We start from the raw sequence: 19,425 nt of genomic DNA on the forward strand, positions 1-19,425 counted from the left end.
AGTGCTGCAAATGGCAGCAAAACGTAATTAAGAGCATGGCAAGTGCTCTGCAAACAAATGTGGATAGGGAAATAACTTAAAACAACAAAAAAAAACAGAAAAATAAAACAATGTTCTTCTTCATCTCTGAAGGACGAGGCCCATATGGAGTAGGAGGGAGGTTGAGGTGGTGGTGGATGTGGCGGTGACATAGGCGTGCGCACAGGGTGTGCTGGGTGTGCCTGGGCACACCCTAATCACCTAGGGCACATAGCATTGCCAGTGAGGAGATGGGAAAGATCTCCCTGGGACCTGCTCTGCTCTATTTCTCCTTGCCTACAGGTACATGGCCCCGATACATTACTCTCCCTGCTGGCAAACACATGCATGTGTATTTCAACTTTGGGGTGCACACCTTAATGCAATAGGCTGCGCACACCTATGGGCGGTGTAGGTGGAAGCGGCGGTGGAGGAGGACCAGGGCCGGATTAACAGCATCATGGGCTTGGTGCTGAGGATTTTGAAGGGCCTTAGGGCCGTGCCTTGCCATGCACCCAGAGGAGGAAGGGTGCAGCCATGCATGCCTAATTCAACATGGGATGCTGTCTCTGAAGCCCATAAACACATCCATGCATCGCCAACTGTCCCTCCTTGTCCGGCCTTCACGCTGTGTGGGGAGGTTCTGAGGGTGCTGCCTGGGGAAGCGAGCATAGAAGCCAGACTTCTGTGTTTACAAGTGACAGAAGAGCGGTAACAGTGAATATGGCCAACCCGGGGCCTATATAAAAGGTAGGGGCCTGGAGCTGCAGCTCCAATAGCCCCTACATTAATCTGGCCCTGAGGAGGAGGACGAGGTAGCCAACACTGCTTCTTTTCACAAATTTTAAATGAGGGTACACCCCAAAAGAGTGAGAAAGAGCAAAAATGGAACAATGGGTGGGTAAGGTCGGTATCCATTGCTATTCTGCACAAGGTACGGAAAAGTCCCGTGGGATCCATGCCTGGTTCATTTTAATGAACGTGAGCTTGTCCACATTGTCTCTGGACAGGCGGCTGCGCTTGTCTGTTATAACGCCCCCAGCCGTGCTAAATACCCGTTCAGATAATACACTGGCTGCAGGGCACGCCAGCACCTCCAAGGCGTAAAGGGCAAGCTCAGGCCATGTGCCCAATTTGGAGACCCAGAAGTTGAAGGGGGCAGACCCGTCATTCACTACATGTAGGCGTGTGCACACATACTGCTCCACCATGTTGGTAAAATGCTGCCTCCTGCTAAGACGTTCCATCTGAGCTGCTGGTGCTGCTGTTTGTTGTGGCGTGCTGACAAAGCTTTTCCACATTTCGGCCATGCTAACCCTGCCTTCTGAGGTGCTGGCGGTGCCCTGGTTGCGTTGGCGACCTCCTCCTCCTCCTCCTCTGCCTTGTGCTTCCACTGTGGCCCCGCTGTCAGATGGGAATGCCAGCAGCATGGCGTCTACCAGCGTGCGCTTGTACTCGCGCATCTTGCGATCGCGCTCCAGTGAGTGAATTAAGGACGGTACGTTGTCCTTGTAACGGGGATCCAGCAGCGTGGCCACCCAGTAATCAGCACAAGTTAGAATGTGGGCAACTCGGCGGTCGTTGTGGAGACACTGCAGCATGTAATCGCTCATGTGTGCCAGGCTGCCCAGAGGCAACGAAAGGCTGTCCTCTGTGGGAGGTGTATGGTCCGTGTCCTCTGTATCCCCCCAGCCACGCACCAGTGATGGCCATGAGCTGGCCTGGGTGCCACCCTGCTGTGAACATGGTTCCATCTCCTCCTCCAGCTCCTCCTCCTCCTCATCCTCCTCATCCTCCAGAACTGTGCCCCTGCTGGACAATTGCGTCCCTGGCGTTTGCGTGTGCAGGAACCCACCCTCGGAGCCCCTTGCGAATGACTGCCCTGAAAGCCTTGGAAATGTTACCTCTTCATCCTCCTCCTCCTCCTCATCCTGTGCCACATCCTCTTCCATCATCGCCCGAATTGTTTTTTCAAGGAGGCATAGAAGTGGGATAGTTAAGCTGAGAACGGCGTCATTGCCACTGGCCATGTTGGTGGAGTACTCAAAACAGCGCAACAAGGCACACAGGTCTCGCATGGAGGCCCAGTTATTGGTGGTGAAGTGGTGCTGTTCCGCAGAGCGACTCACGCGTGCGTGCTGCAGCTGAAACTCCACTATGGCCTGCTGCTGCTCGCACAGTCTTTCCAGCATGTGCAAGGTGGAGTTCCACCTTGTGGGCACGTCACATATGAGGCGGTGAGCGGGAAGGCCGAAGTTACGCTGCAGCGCTGCCAGGCGAGCAGCAGCAGGGTGAGAACGCCGAAAGTGCGCACAAACGGCCCGCACTTTCTGCAGCAGCTCTGACATATCGGGGTAGTTTTTAAGGAACCTCTGCACCACCAAATTCAGCACATGCGCCAGGCAAGGGATGTGCGTCAAACCGGCTAGGCCCAGAGCTGCTATGAGATTTCGCCCGTTATCGCACACCACCAGGCCGGGCTTGAGGCTCGCTGGCAGCAACCACTCATTTGTCTGCTGTTCCATGCTCCTCCACAACTCCTGCGCGGTGTGTGGTTTGTCCCCCAAACAGGCAAGTTGTAAAACTGCCTGCTGTCGTTTACCCCTGGCCGTGCTGAAGTTGGTGGTGAAGGTGTTACGCTGTCCGGATGAGGAGGCGGTAGAGGATGAGGAAGCGGAGTAGGAGGAGTTAGGAACAGGAGGCAAACTGAAGCGCCCTGCAATCCTCGGTGGTGGAAGGACATGCGCCAAATTGCTATCCGCCTCAGGCCCATCCGCCACTGCATTTACCCAGTGTGCCGTTAGGGAGATATAACGCCCCTGACCGTGCTTACTGGTCCACGTATCCGTAGTTAGGTGGACCTTGGCACAGATGGCGTTGCGCAGTGCACACCTGATTTTTTCCCCCACTTGGTTGTGCAGGGAAGGGATGGCTTGCCTGGAAAAGTAGTGGCGGCTGGGCACGACGTACTGTGGGACAGCCACCGACATAAGGTTTTTAAAACTGTGCGTCTCCACCAGACGGAATGACAGCATTTCAAAGGCCAATAATTTTGAAATGCTGGCATTCAGGGCCAGGGATCGCGGGTGGGTAGGGGGGTACTTCCTCTTCCTCTCAAGTGTTTGGGAGATGGAAAGCTGAACGCTTCCACGGGACATTGTGGAGATGGTTGTTGGTGACCCAGGTGGTGGTGTTGCTGACAGATCGTCTGTTTGCGGGGTGGCAGGTGCCGGTATCACTACAGATGTGGCTGGAGCGGCCGAGACTGCAGCAGAAGAGGAAGCAGGATGAGCCAGAGACGTTTCTTGGTTTTGAAGGTGTGTACTCCACTGCAGCTCGTGCTTTGCACTTAGATGCCTGATCATGCAGGTTGTGCTCAGGTTGAGAAGGTTCATGCCTCGCTTCAAGCTCTGATTGCACAGGGTGCAAACCACTCGTGTCCTGTCATCAGCACATTTTCTAAAGAACTTCCACGCTAGAGAACTCCTTTGAGCTGACTTTGGTGCGCTCGTTCCCTTGCTGCGTTGGGCAGTAGCGGGCGTAGTGTCTAGGGCACGGCCGCTCCGCTTCTGCACCCTGCTCCCTCTTCTGCTGTGCTGGTGGCTCTGTGCGACCACCGCCTCTTCCTCCAAACTACTCAGTTCACCTGCATGACGTTCATTCCATGTGGGGTCGAGGACCTCATCGTCCTCCACATCATCTTCCACCCAGTCTTCACCCCTGCCCTCCTTGTCGGTCTCCACAATGCTGAACGCCGCAGCAGTTGGCACCTGCGTTTCGTCATCATCGGAGACGTGCTGCGATGATCCTTGCATGTACTCATCTTGAGAAATAAGTGGTTGGGCATCGCTGCACTCAATCTCTTCCACTTCTGGGGCAGGGCTAGGTGGATGGCCCTGGGAAACCCTGCTGACAGAGTCCTCAAAAAGAATAAGAGACTGCTGTATGGCTTGGGGCTCAGACTGCTGGCCTGATTTGCAAGGGGGTGAGGTGAAAGACGGTTGGACATTGGCTGCAGGTGCCAACTCTGACCTTTCTGCAGTAGACTGGGTGGGAGACAATGTGAAGGAACTGGAGGCACTGTCAGCAGCAAACCAATCTACTATCGCCTCAACTTGTTCTGGCCTCATCACTTCTAGGGGCGTTTGATGCCCTACCAAATACTGATGCAGGTTCTGTCGCCTACTCACACTTGAGGAAGGTGTTTCACTTGTGCGTGTAGCTGGCACAGATCGACCATGTCCTCTCCTTGCAACAGGAGCTCTACCAGCAGCACCACGACCCAGGCCACGGCCCTTATTTGACGGTCTCCTCATATTTCTGTAATTTAAGATCTTGCCCTAGAAAGGTTTTTATTGAATAGCGGAATAGAAAATATGATCCAAAAAAAGTGTATGTATATCACACGTACACAACCACACTAGGCCCCAATTACTATTGTTTGTACCCCTAAAAGGCTAGATGAGGAGTAGGGGGAGTATGGAACAGGCAGCACCCTCAAACCTTCAGAAGTATGAGATGAACCCCAACAACTTGGAAAGGTGGATCTCTCTCACACGTACCGACACAGACTATCCCGCAATTCAATTGATCCTCAAAGGTTTTTATTGAATAGCGGAATAGGAAATATGATCAAAAAAAGTGTATGTATCTCGCACGTACACAACCACACTAGGCCCCAATTACTATTGTTTGTACCCCTAAAAGGCTAGATGAGGAGTAGGGGGGGTATGGAACAGGCAGCACCCTCAAACCTTCAGAAGTATGAGATGAACCCCAACAACTTGGAAAGGTGGATCTCTCTCACACGTACCGACACAGACTATCCCGCAATTCAATTGATCCTCAAAGGTTTTTATTGAATAGCGGAATAGGAAATATGATCAAAAAAAGTGTATGTATCTCGCACGTACACAACCACACTAGGCCCAATTACTATTGTTTGTACCCCTAAAAGGCTAGATGAGGAGTAGGGGGGGTATGGAACAGGCAGCACCCTCAAACCTTCAGAAGTATGAGATGAACCCCAACAACTTGGAAAGGTGGATCTCTCTCACACGTACCGACACAGACTATCCCGCAATTCAATTGATCCTCAAAGGTTTTTATTGAATAGCGGAATAGGAAATATGATCAAAAAAAGTGTATGTATCTCGCACGTACACAACCACACTAGGCCCCAATTACTATTGTTTGTACCCCTAAAAGGCTAGATGAGGAGTAGGGGGGGTATGGAACAGGCAGCACCCTCAAACCTTCAGAAGTATGAGATGAACCCCAACAACTTGGAAAGGTGGATCTCTCTCACACGTACCGACACAGACTATCCCGCAATTCAATTGATCCTCAAAGGTTTTTATTGAATAGCGGAATAGGAAATATGATCAAAAAAAGTGTATGTATCTCGCACGTACACAACCACACTAGGCCCCAATTACTATTGTTTGTACCCCTAAAAGGCTAGATGAGGAGTAGGGGGGGTATGGAACAGGCAGCACCCTCAAACCTTCAGAAGTATGAGATGAACCCCAACAACTTGGAAAGGTGGATCTCTCTCACACGTACCGACACAGACTATCCCGCAATTCAATTGATCCTCAAAGGTTTTTATTGAATAGCGGAATAGGAAATATGATCAAAAAAAGTGTATGTATCTCGCACGTACACAACCACACTAGGCCCCAATTACTATTGTTTGTACCCCTAAAAGGCTAGATGAGGAGTAGGGGGGGTATGGAACAGGCAGCACCCTCAAACCTTCAGAAGTATGAGATGAACCCCAACAACTTGGAAAGGTGGATCTCTCTCACACGTACCGACACAGACTATCCCGCAATTCAATTGATCCTCAAAGGTTTTTATTGAATAGCGGAATAGGAAATATGATCAAAAAAAGTGTATGTATCTCGCACGTACACAACCACACTAGGCCCCAATTACTATTGTTTGTACCCCTAAAAGGCTAGATGAGGAGTAGGGGGGGTATGGAACAGGCAGCACCCTCAAACCTTCAGAAGTATGAGATGAACCCCAACAACTTGGAAAGGTGGATCTCTCTCACACGTACCGACACAGACTATCCCGCAATTCAATTGATCCTCAAAGGTTTTTATTGAATAGCGGAATAGGAAATATGATCAAAAAAAGTGTATGTATCTCGCACGTACACAACCACACTAGGCCCCAATTACTATTGTTTGTACCCCTAAAAGGCTAGATGAGGAGTAGGGGGGGTATGGAACAGGCAGCACCCTCAAACCTTCAGAAGTATGAGATGAACCCCAACAACTTGGAAAGGTGGATCTCTCTCACACGTACCGACACAGACTATCCCCCAATTTAACTGATCCCCAAAGGTTTTTGATTAAATAGCGGAATAGAAAATATGATCCCAAAAAAGTGTATGTATATCACACGTACACAACCACACTAGGCCCCAATTACTATTGTTTGTACCCCTAAAAGGCTAGGAGTAGGGGGGGTATGGAACAGGCAGCACCCTCAAACCTTCAGAAGTATGAGATGAACCCCAACAACTTGGAAAGGTGGATCTCTCTCACACGTACCAACACAGACTATCCCCCAATTTAACTGATCCCCAAAGGTTTTTGATTAAATAGCGGAATAGAAAATATGATCCCAAAAAGGTGTATGTATATCACACGTACACAACCACACTAGGCCCCAATTACTATTGTTTGTACCCCTAAAAGGCTAGGAGTAGGGGGGGTATGGAACAGGCAGCACCCTCAAACCTTCAGAAGTATGAGATGAACCCCAACAACTTGGAAAGGTGGATCTCTCTCACACGTACCAACACAGACTATCCCCCAATTTAACTGATCCCCAAAGGTTTTTGATTAAATAGCGGAATAGAAAATATGATCCCAAAAAAGTGTATGTATATCACACGTACACAACCACACTAGGCCCCAATTACTATTGTTTGTACCCCTAAAAGGCTAGGAGTAGGGGGAGTATGGAACAGGCAGCACCCTCAAACCTTCAGAAGTATGAGATGAACCCCAACAACTTGGAAAGGTGGATCTCTCTCACACGTACCAACACAGACTATCCCCCAATTTAACTGATCCCCAAAGGTTTTTGATTAAATAGCGGAATAGAAAATATGATCCCAAAAAAGTGTATGTATATCACACGTACACAACCACACTAGGCCCCAATTACTATTGTTTGTACCCCTAAAAGGCTAGGAGTAGGGGGGGTATGGAACAGGCAGCACCCTCAAACCTTCAGAAGTATGAGATGAACCCCAACAACTTGGAAAGGTGGATCTCTCTCACACGTACCAACACAGACTATCCCCCAATTTAACTGATCCCCAAAGGTTTTTGATTAAATAGCGGAATAGAAAATATGATCCCAAAAAAGTGTATGTATATCACACGTACACAACCACACTAGGCCCCAATTACTATTGTTTGTACCCCTAAAAGGCTAGGAGTAGGGGGAGTATGGAACAGGCAGCACCCTCAAACCTTCAGAAGTATGAGATGAACCCCAACAACTTGGAAAGGTGGATCTCTCTCACACGTACCGACACAGACTATCCCGCAATTCAATTGATCCTCAAAGGTTTTTATTGAATAGCGGAATAGGAAATATGATCAAAAAAAGTGTATGTATCTCGCACGTACACAACCACACTAGGCCCCAATTACTATTGTTTGTACCCCTAAAAGGCTAGATGAGGAGTAGGGGGGGTATGGAACAGGCAGCACCCTCAAACCTTCAGAAGTATGAGATGAACCCCAACAACTTGGAAAGGTGGATCTCTCTCACACGTACCGACACAGACTATCCCGCAATTCAATTGATCCTCAAAGGTTTTTATTGAATAGCGGAATAGGAAATATGATCAAAAAAAGTGTATGTATCTCGCACGTACACAACCACACTAGGCCCCAATTACTATTGTTTGTACCCCTAAAAGGCTAGATGAGGAGTAGGGGGGGTATGGAACAGGCAGCACCCTCAAACCTTCAGAAGTATGAGATGAACCCCAACAACTTGGAAAGGTGGATCTCTCTCACACGTACCGACACAGACTATCCCGCAATTCAATTGATCCTCAAAGGTTTTTATTGAATAGCGGAATAGGAAATATGATCAAAAAAAGTGTATGTATCTCGCACGTACACAACCACACTAGGCCCCAATTACTATTGTTTGTACCCCTAAAAGGCTAGATGAGGAGTAGGGGGGGTATGGAACAGGCAGCACCCTCAAACCTTCAGAAGTATGAGATGAACCCCAACAACTTGGAAAGGTGGATCTCTCTCACACGTACCGACACAGACTATCCCGCAATTCAATTGATCCTCAAAGGTTTTTATTGAATAGCGGAATAGGAAATATGATCAAAAAAAGTGTATGTATCTCGCACGTACACAACCACACTAGGCCCCAATTACTATTGTTTGTACCCCTAAAAGGCTAGATGAGGAGTAGGGGGGGTATGGAACAGGCAGCACCCTCAAACCTTCAGAAGTATGAGATGAACCCCAACAACTTGGAAAGGTGGATCTCTCTCACACGTACCGACACAGACTATCCCGCAATTCAATTGATCCTCAAAGGTTTTTATTGAATAGCGGAATAGGAAATATGATCAAAAAAAGTGTATGTATCTCGCACGTACACAACCACACTAGGCCCCAATTACTATTGTTTGTACCCCTAAAAGGCTAGATGAGGAGTAGGGGGGGTATGGAACAGGCAGCACCCTCAAACCTTCAGAAGTATGAGATGAACCCCAACAACTTGGAAAGGTGGATCTCTCTCACACGTACCGACACAGACTATCCCCCAATTTAACTGATCCCCAAAGGTTTTTGATTAAATAGCGGAATAGAAAATATGATCCCAAAAAAGTGTATGTATATCACACGTACACAACCACACTAGGCCCCAATTACTATTGTTTGTACCCCTAAAAGGCTAGGAGTAGGGGGGGTATGGAACAGGCAGCACCCTCAAACCTTCAGAAGTATGAGATGAACCCCAACAACTTGGAAAGGTGGATCTCTCTCACACGTACCAACACAGACTATCCCCCAATTTAACTGATCCCCAAAGGTTTTTGATTAAATAGCGGAATAGAAAATATGATCCCAAAAAAGTGTATGTATATCACACGTACACAACCACACTAGGCCCCAATTACTATTGTTTGTACCCCTAAAAGGCTAGGAGTAGGGGGGGTATGGAACAGGCAGCACCCTCAAACCTTCAGAAGTATGAGATGAACCCCAACAACTTGGAAAGGTGGATCTCTCTCACACGTACCAACACAGACTATCCCCCAATTTAACTGATCCCCAAAGGTTTTTGATTAAATAGCGGAATAGAAAATATGATCCCAAAAAAGTGTATGTATATCACACGTACACAACCACACTAGGCCCCAATTACTATTGTTTGTACCCCTAAAAGGCTAGGAGTAGGGGGAGTATGGAACAGGCAGCACCCTCAAACCTTCAGAAGTATGAGATGAACCCCAACAACTTGGAAAGGTGGATCTCTCTCACACGTACCAACACAGACTATCCCCCAATTTAACTGATCCCCAAAGGTTTTTGATTAAATAGCGGAATAGAAAATATGATCCCAAAAAAGTGTATGTATATCACACGTACACAACCACACTAGGCCCCAATTACTATTGTTTGTACCCCTAAAAGGCTAGGAGTAGGGGGGGTATGGAACAGGCAGCACCCTCAAACCTTCAGAAGTATGAGATGAACCCCAACAACTTGGAAAGGTGGATCTCTCTCACACGTACCAACACAGACTATCCCCCAATTTAACTGATCCCCAAAGGTTTTTGATTAAATAGCGGAATAGAAAATATGATCCCAAAAAAGTGTATGTATATCACACGTACACAACCACACTAGGCCCCAATTACTATTGTTTGTACCCCTAAAAGGCTAGGAGTAGGGGGAGTATGGAACAGGCAGCACCCTCAAACCTTCAGAAGTATGAGATGAACCCCAACAACTTGGAAAGGTGGATCTCTCTCACACGTACCGACACAGACTATCCCGCAATTCAATTGATCCTCAAAGGTTTTTATTGAATAGCGGAATAGGAAATATGATCAAAAAAAGTGTATGTATCTCGCACGTACACAACCACACTAGGCCCCAATTACTATTGTTTGTACCCCTAAAAGGCTAGATGAGGAGTAGGGGGGGTATGGAACAGGCAGCACCCTCAAACCTTCAGAAGTATGAGATGAACCCCAACAACTTGGAAAGGTGGATCTCTCTCACACGTACCGACACAGACTATCCCGCAATTCAATTGATCCTCAAAGGTTTTTATTGAATAGCGGAATAGGAAATATGATCAAAAAAAGTGTATGTATCTCGCACGTACACAACCACACTAGGCCCCAATTACTATTGTTTGTACCCCTAAAAGGCTAGATGAGGAGTAGGGGGGGTATGGAACAGGCAGCACCCTCAAACCTTCAGAAGTATGAGATGAACCCCAACAACTTGGAAAGGTGGATCTCTCTCACACGTACCGACACAGACTATCCCCCAATTTAACTGATCCCCAAAGGTTTTTGATTAAATAGCGGAATAGAAAATATGATCCCAAAAAAGTGTATGTATATCACACGTACACAACCACACTAAGCCCCAATTACTATTGTTTGTACCCCTAAAAGGCTAGGAGTAGGGGGGGTATGGAACAGGCAGCACCCTCAAACCTTCAGAAGTATGAGATGAACCCCAACAACTTGGAAAGGTGGATCTCTCTCACACGTACCAACACAGACTATCCCCCAATTTAACTGATCCCCAAAGGTTTTTGATTAAATAGCGGAATAGAAAATATGATCCCAAAAAAGTGTATGTATATCACACGTACACAACCACACTAGGCCCCAATTACTATTGTTTGTACCCCTAAAAGGCTAGGAGTAGGGGGAGTATGGAACAGGCAGCACCCTCAAACCTTCAGAAGTATGAGATGAACCCCAACAACTTGGAAAGGTGGATCTCTCTCACACGTACCAACACAGACTATCCCCCAATTTAACTGATCCCCAAAGGTTTTTGATTAAATAGCGGAATAGAAAATATGATCCCAAAAAAGTGTATGTATATCACACGTACACAACCACACTAGGCCCCAATTACTATTGTTTGTACCCCTAAAAGGCTAGGAGTAGGGGGAGTATGGAACAGGCAGCACCCTCAAACCTTCAGAAGTATGAGATGAACCCCAACAACTTGGAAAGGTGGATCTCTCTCACACGTACCAACACAGACTATCCCCCAATTTAACTGATCCCCAAAGGTTTTTGATTAAATAGCGGAATAGAAAATATGATCCCAAAAAAGTGTATGTATATCACACGTACACAACCACACTAGGCCCCAATTACTATTGTTTGTACCCCTAAAAGGCTAGGAGTAGGGGGAGTATGGAACAGGCAGCACCCTCAAACCTTCAGAAGTATGAGATGAACCCCAACAACTTGGAAAGGTGGATCTCTCTCACACGTACCAACACAGACTATCCCCCAATTTAACTGATCCCCAAAGGTTTTTGATTAAATAGCGGAATAGAAAATATGATCCCAAAAAAGTGTATGTATATCACACGTACACAACCACACTAGGCCCCAATTACTATTGTTTGTACCCCTAAAAGGCTAGATGAGGAGTAGGGGGAGTATGGAACAGGCAGCACCCTCAAACCTTCAGTATGAGATTGTGTTCACTGTACCCCACAAAGATTGAGTTCACTGCACCCCACAATGATTGTGTTCACTGCACCCCACAAAGATTGTGTTCACTGCACCTCACAAAGATTGTGTTCACTGTACCCCCCAAAGATTGTGTTCACTGCACCCCACAAAGATTCTGTTCACTGTACCCCACAAAGATTGTGTTCACTGCACCCCAAAAAGATTGTGTTCACTGCACCCCAAAAAGGATGTTGTTCACTGCACCCCAAAAAGGATGTTGTTCACTCCACCCCAAAAAGATTGTGTTCACTGCACCCCACAAAGATTGTGTTCACTGCACCCCAAAAAGATTGTGTTCACTGCACCCCAAAAATGATTTTGTTCACTGCACCCCAAAAAGGATTTTGTTCACTGCACCCCAAAAAGGATGTTGTTCACTCCACCCCAAAAAGATTGTGTTCACTGCACCCCAAAAAGATTGTGTTCACTGCACCCCACAAAGGATTTTGTTCACTGCACCCCAAAAAGATTGTGTTCACTGCACCCCAAAAAGGATGTTGTTCACTGCACCCCAAAAAGGATTTTGTTCACTGCACCCCAAAAAGATTGTGTTCACTGCACCCCACAAAGGATTTTGTTCACTGCACCCCACAAAGATTGTGTTCACTGCACACCAAAAAGGATTGTGTTCACTGCACCCCAAAAAGATTTTGTTCACTGCACCCCAAAAAGATTGTGTTCACTGCAGCCCAAAAAGATTGTGTTCACTGCAGCCCAAAAAGATTGTGTTCACTGCAGCCCAAAAAGATTGTGTTCACTGCAGCCCAAAAAGATTGTGTTCACTGCAGCTCACACACAGAAAAATGGATGTGGATCACTGACACCTGCCTATCTCCAATCCCACACCACACAGCAATATCGATTGTAGTTTGTAGAACACAGTTTCCCTAAAATTCAGCAGACTCTGTCCCTAACAGGATTGAGAAGAGATCGTAGATCAGGATTGAGTGCAGACCCCACCCCCCACACAGCAATATCGATTGTAGTTTGTAGAAGACACTGACCCTATATAATTCAGCAGACTCTATCCCTAAAATGCCTACAACTCGCCCTGCCTAAACACTCCGACCTGTCCCTCAATTCTATCCGGACACAAATGGTTTTTTCCTGCCTATCTTTCCCTAATCAGCAGCCAGCACGTTGATGTGTGCTCTGTCCCTGAATCTAAGCAGCATAATGACGCCGCTGCGGCTGCCTCGAACTTATAAAGACTTGGTCACATGCTTCAGACGGCCAATCACAGCTACTGAGACATTTGCAGGCATGGCTGGGATGGCTTAAGGCACACCAGTTAAACGATTGTTGATTGGCTGTTGAAAGCCCGCCATGAAAAGAGCGCCAAAGCATGCAAAACCCGGAAATAAAACGACCGAACACGGATTTTTACCCGAACATACAGTAAAGTGTCCGTGTCCGTGTTCGGGTACAAAAAATCCAATTATTCGGTACGAACACGAATAATACAGTCCGTGTTCGCTCAACACTAATTATGTGCAATAGCTTGCACTTTACACATGTTATAGCATGCCCTTGCGGCATGCAATATGTAGGCTGCACCAATTATAAATTGATAACAATTGGACATAAAAATATTCTTTATTTAATACCATGGATAATATAACATAAAACAACACTGTAGCATTATTGGATACAGGGATCAAATACACAGTAAATACAGCAATAAATAAGACATCCAAAGTAAATACAATTTTTTCTAGGACCAAAAATGGATCACTCAAGAAAACAATGGGTCAAATATGATACATGCTCTGTGTGCTCACGATATTCAAATATATTATAGTTAGATGAAATATGAGTAATTGTAGGCTCGACGCGTTTCGTGGACCTCCGTCCACTCATCAGGAGCTTTGAAAATTTATCTAAGAATGAAAATATAAATTATATTGATATAATGGTGTATGAGCTATAATGAGAAATATTTATGGATTGGACACTACCTTAAGTCGTGTCATGTATCCAGGAGCCATCCAGTCTAAAACGGTAAGATCAAAGACGGTCACAGGAAATGCCTGACCCGGGGCTGAGGCATGGATCACAACTGGTAACACAAGGGCGAACAAGGAGGAAAGGACCTTTCCTCCTTGTTCGCCCTTGTGTTACCAGTTGTGATCCATGCCTCAGCCCCGGGTCAGGCATTTCCTGTGACCGTCTTTGATCTTACCGTTTTAGACTGGATGGCTCCTGGATACATGACACGACTTAAGGTAGTGTCCAATCCATAAATATTTCTCATTATAGCTCATACACCATTATATCAATATAATTTATATTTTCATTCTTAGATAAATTTTCAAAGCTCCTGATGAGTGGACGGAGGTCCACGAAACGCGTCGAGCCTACAATTACTCATATTTCATCTAACTATAATATATTTGAATATCGTGAGCACACAGAGCATGTATCATATTTGACCCATTGTTTTCTTGAGTGATCCATTTTTGGTCCTAGAAAAAATTGTATTTACTTTGGATGTCTTATTTATTGCTGTATTTACTGTGTATTTGATCCCTGTATCCAATAATGCTACAGTGTTGTTTTATGTTATATTATCCATGGTATTAAATAAAGAATATTTTTATGTCCAATTGTCCTCAATTAAAGTCCCACAAATCCTTCTTGCTTTTACACATTCACACTAAGGGATGGAGGCTTTTGGACAACTGTGGACAAACCATACAAACTATTTTCCTTGTATACATTGGGGTGGAAGACACCCGTTTTTTGGTTTGCCACAGTACTTTAACTAATTATTTTTTGAGGCATATATGATTATTATATCTTTTATATTATGTATACCCTTATAATAACTAGTTTTGGTGTGTAATTCATATACAACATTTATATAAACCATTTTTTGAGCCTTCCATATTCAGTCTGGATCTGTTGGATTGGAGCCTTCACGGGTTTCCTGACCGGGGCTGCGATGGACGGCCAGTCACCCCCTCCCGATGCCTGTCTCTGTTTTTACATCCGGGCTGGGAACGGGTTGCCACGCCCTCCATCGGCGCCATGCAGTGGTTGCATGGTACAGGACGCCCTCGGGCGTCCTGTTGCCAAGGCAACCCTTCCACCTTCCGGGACGTCAGAGGCGGGCTGCTTCTACCGACATCCGGTCTGGATTACCGGATGCGGGGGATACTTCAGCTGCCTATATAATGACGCCAGTATGGCGCTGGCATGATATCACTCCTGCACCTCGGGCACACATTTTGGACGGACCGCTGATCACCTCTATTCGGGACTCTACATTTTCTGGTATTTCTGACCATTCAGTTTCTCCATATCCTTTTTGTCTATGATATGTTATATTACCAACATAGTCTTTCTCCTTGCAGCAATGTCTTTCACTAATTTGCACTGTTTTTCTCTCTACTCATAGCACTTTTTGGCACCCTATCCATAGAAGCCGTGCCTCGTCCAATATAATGATTCCTTTATCTCTAGCCTCACTGGTTTTCCCCCCTCTCTCTTTTCGTTTGGTGGTTGTTAAACTTTCCCATTCACCTTGAGGGTCTTATTGCACTTCACTTTTCATTTTGGATATACTTGTTGCACGCATATTCCCAATATGCACCCAATTTATTTTTTCTTCACATATCACTTTTGGTGTTCTAATTTCATACACTCCCCCCCGGACTATTGCTCTGACCATATGCATTTAAAACCTCTTTTGATCCAATACTTTATGATGATTATTTATAGGCACTTCTCTTTTGGCTCATCCGTCTGACCCTATACACTCTATTTATTTATAGATATATTTCTGAGAATGTTTCTTCTCAGTAGATCTATTTTAAAAATTTATGCAAAAAATATTATAAATATCTTTTCAGACTGTATATGCTCCCCAAGCGCCTTTATCATCATTTCCTGGATTTATATCTTTGAAGCCTCTCTATTGGTTCATTCATATGCCATCATGGTCCTTTCCTCCTTGTTCGCCCTTGTGTTACCAGTTGTGATCCATGCCTCAGCCCCGGGTCAGGCATTTCCTGTGACCGTCTTTGATCTTACCGTTTTAGACTGGATGGCTCCTGGATACATGACACGACTTAAGGTAGTGTCCAATCCATAAATATTTCTCATTATAGCTCATACACCATTATATCAATATAATTTATATTTTCATTCTTAGATAAATTTTCAAAGCTCCTGATGAGTGGACGGAGGTCCACGAAACGCGTCGAGCCTACAATTACTCATATTTCATCTAACTATAATATATTTGAATATCGTGAGCACACAGAGCATGTATCATATTTGACCCATTGTTTTCTTGAGTGATCCATTTTTGGTCCTAGAAAAAATTGTATTTACTTTGGATGTCTTATTTATTGCTGTATTTACTGTGTATTTGATCCCTGTATCCAATAATGCTACAGTGTTGTTTTATGTTATATTATCCATGGTATTAAATAAAGAATATTTTTATGTCCAATTGTCCTCAATTAAAGTCCCACAAATCCTTCTTGCTTTTACACATTCACACTAAGGGATGGAGGCTTTTGGACAACTGTGGACAAACCATACAAACTATTTTCCTTGTATACATTGGGGTGGAAGACACCCGTTTTTTGGTTTGCCACAGTACTTTAACTAATTATTTTTTGAGGCATATATGATTATTATATCTTTTATATTATGTATACCCTTATAATAACTAGTTTTGGTGTGTAATTCATATACAACATTTATATAAACCATTTTTTGAGCCTTCCATATTCAGTCTGGATCTGTTGGATTGGAGCCTTCACGGGTTTCCTGACCGGGGCTGCGATGGACGGCCAGTCACCCCCTCCCGATGCCTGTCTCTGTTTTTACATCCGGGCTGGGAACGGGTTGCCACGCCCTCCATCGGCGCCATGCAGTGGTTGCATGGTACAGGACGCCCTCGGGCGTCCTGTTGCCAAGGCAACCCTTCCACCTTCCGGGACGTCAGAGGCGGGCTGCTTCTACCGACATCCGGTCTGGATTACCGGATGCGGGGGATACTTCAGCTGCCTATATAATGACGCCAGTATGGCGCTGGCATGATATCACTCCTGCACCTCGGGCACACATTTTGGACGGACCGCTGATCACCTCTATTCGGGACTCTACATTTTCTGGTATTTCTGACCATTCAGTTTCTCCATATCCTTTTTGTCTATGATATGTTATATTACCAACATAGTCTTTCTCCTTGCAGCAATGTCTTTCACTAATTTGCACTGTTTTTCTCTCTACTCATAGCACTTTTTGGCACCCTATCCATAGAAGCCGTGCCTCGTCCAATATAATGATTCCTTTATCTCTAGCCTCACTGGTTTTCCCCCCTCTCTCTTTTCGTTTGGTGGTTGTTAAACTTTCCCATTCACCTTGAGGGTCTTATTGCACTTCACTTTTCATTTTGGATATACTTGTTGCACGCATATTCCCAATATGCACCCAATTTATTTTTTCTTCACATATCACTTTTGGTGTTCTAATTTCATACACTCCCCCCCGGACTATTGCTCTGACCATATGCATTTAAAACCTCTTTTGATCCAATACTTTATGATGATTATTTATAGGCACTTCTCTTTTGGCTCATCCGTCTGACCCTATACACTCTATTTATTTATAGATATATTTCTGAGAATGTTTCTTCTCAGTAGATCTATTTTAAAAATTAATGCAAAAAATATTATAAATATCTTTTCAGACTGTATATGCTCCCCAAGCGCCTTTATCATCATTTCCTGGATTTATATCTTTGAAGCCTCTCTATTGGTTCATTCATATGCCATCATGGTCCTTTCCTCCTTGTTCGCCCTTGTGTTACCAGTTGTGATCCATGCCTCAGCCCCGGGTCAGGCATTTCCTGTGACCGTCTTTGATCTTACCGTTTTAGACTGGATGGCTCCTGGATACATGACACGACTTAAGGTAGTGTCCAATCCATAAATATTTCTCATTATAGCTCATACACCATTATATCAATATAATTTATATTTTCATTCTTAGATAAATTTTCAAAGCTCCTGATGAGTGGACGGAGGTCCACGAAACGCGTCGAGCCTACAATTACTCATATTTCATCTAACTATAATATATTTGAATATCGTGAGCACACAGAGCATGTATCATATTTGACCCATTGTTTTCTTGAGTGATCCATTTTTGGTCCTAGAAAAAATTGTATTTACTTTGGATGTCTTATTTATTGCTGTATTTACTGTGTATTTGATCCCTGTATCCAATAATGCTACAGTGTTGTTTTATGTTATATTATCCATGGTATTAAATAAAGAATATTTTTATGTCCAATTGTCCTCAATTAAAGTCCCACAAATCCTTCTTGCTTTTACACATTCACACTAAGGGATGGAGGCTTTTGGACAACTGTGGACAAACCATACAAACTATTTTCCTTGTATACATTGGGGTGGAAGACACCCGTTTTTTGGTTTGCCACAGTACTTTAACTAATTATTTTTTGAGGCATATATGATTATTATATCTTTTATATTATGTATACCCTTATAATAACTAGTTTTGGTGTGTAATTCATATACAACATTTATATAAACCATTTTTTGAGCCTTCCATATTCAGTCTGGATCTGTTGGATTGGAGCCTTCACGGGTTTCCTGACCGGGGCTGCGATGGACGGCCAGTCACCCCCTCCCGATGCCTGTCTCTGTTTTTACATCCGGGCTGGGAACGGGTTGCCACGCCCTCCATCGGCGCCATGCAGTGGTTGCATGGTACAGGACGCCCTCGGGCGTCCTGTTGCCAAGGCAACCCTTCCACCTTCCGGGACGTCAGAGGCGGGCTGCTTCTACCGACATCCGGTCTGGATTACCGGATGCGGGGGATACTTCAGCTGCCTATATAATGACGCCAGTATGGCGCTGGCATGATATCACTCCTGCACCTCGGGCACACATTTTGGACGGACCGCTGATCACCTCTATTCGGGACTCTACATTTTCTGGTATTTCTGACCATTCAGTTTCTCCATATCCTTTTTGTCTATGATATGTTATATTACCAACATAGTCTTTCTCCTTGCAGCAATGTCTTTCACTAATTTGCACTGTTTTTCTCTCTACTCATAGCACTTTTTGGCACCCTATCCATAGAAGCCGTGCCTCGTCCAATATAATGATTCCTTTATCTCTAGCCTCACTGGTTTTCCCCCCTCTCTCTTTTCGTTTGGTGGTTGTTAAACTTTCCCATTCACCTTGAGGGTCTTATTGCACTTCACTTTTCATTTTGGATATACTTGTTGCACGCATATTCCCAATATGCACCCAATTTATTTTTTCTTCACATATCACTTTTGGTGTTCTAATTTCATACACTCCCCCCCGGACTATTGCTCTGACCATATGCATTTAAAACCTCTTTTGATCCAATACTTTATGATGATTATTTATAGGCACTTCTCTTTTGGCTCATCCGTCTGACCCTATACACTCTATTTATTTATAGATATATTTCTGAGAATGTTTCTTCTCAGTAGATCTATTTTAAAAATTTATGCAAAAAATATTATAAATATCTTTTCAGACTGTATATGCTCCCCAAGCGCCTTTATCATCATTTCCTGGATTTATATCTTTGAA

This window comes from Pelophylax lessonae (assembly GCF_965119305.1).
Source record: "Pelophylax lessonae genome assembly, chromosome: 2".
NCBI lineage: Eukaryota > Metazoa > Chordata > Amphibia > Anura > Ranidae > Pelophylax > Pelophylax lessonae.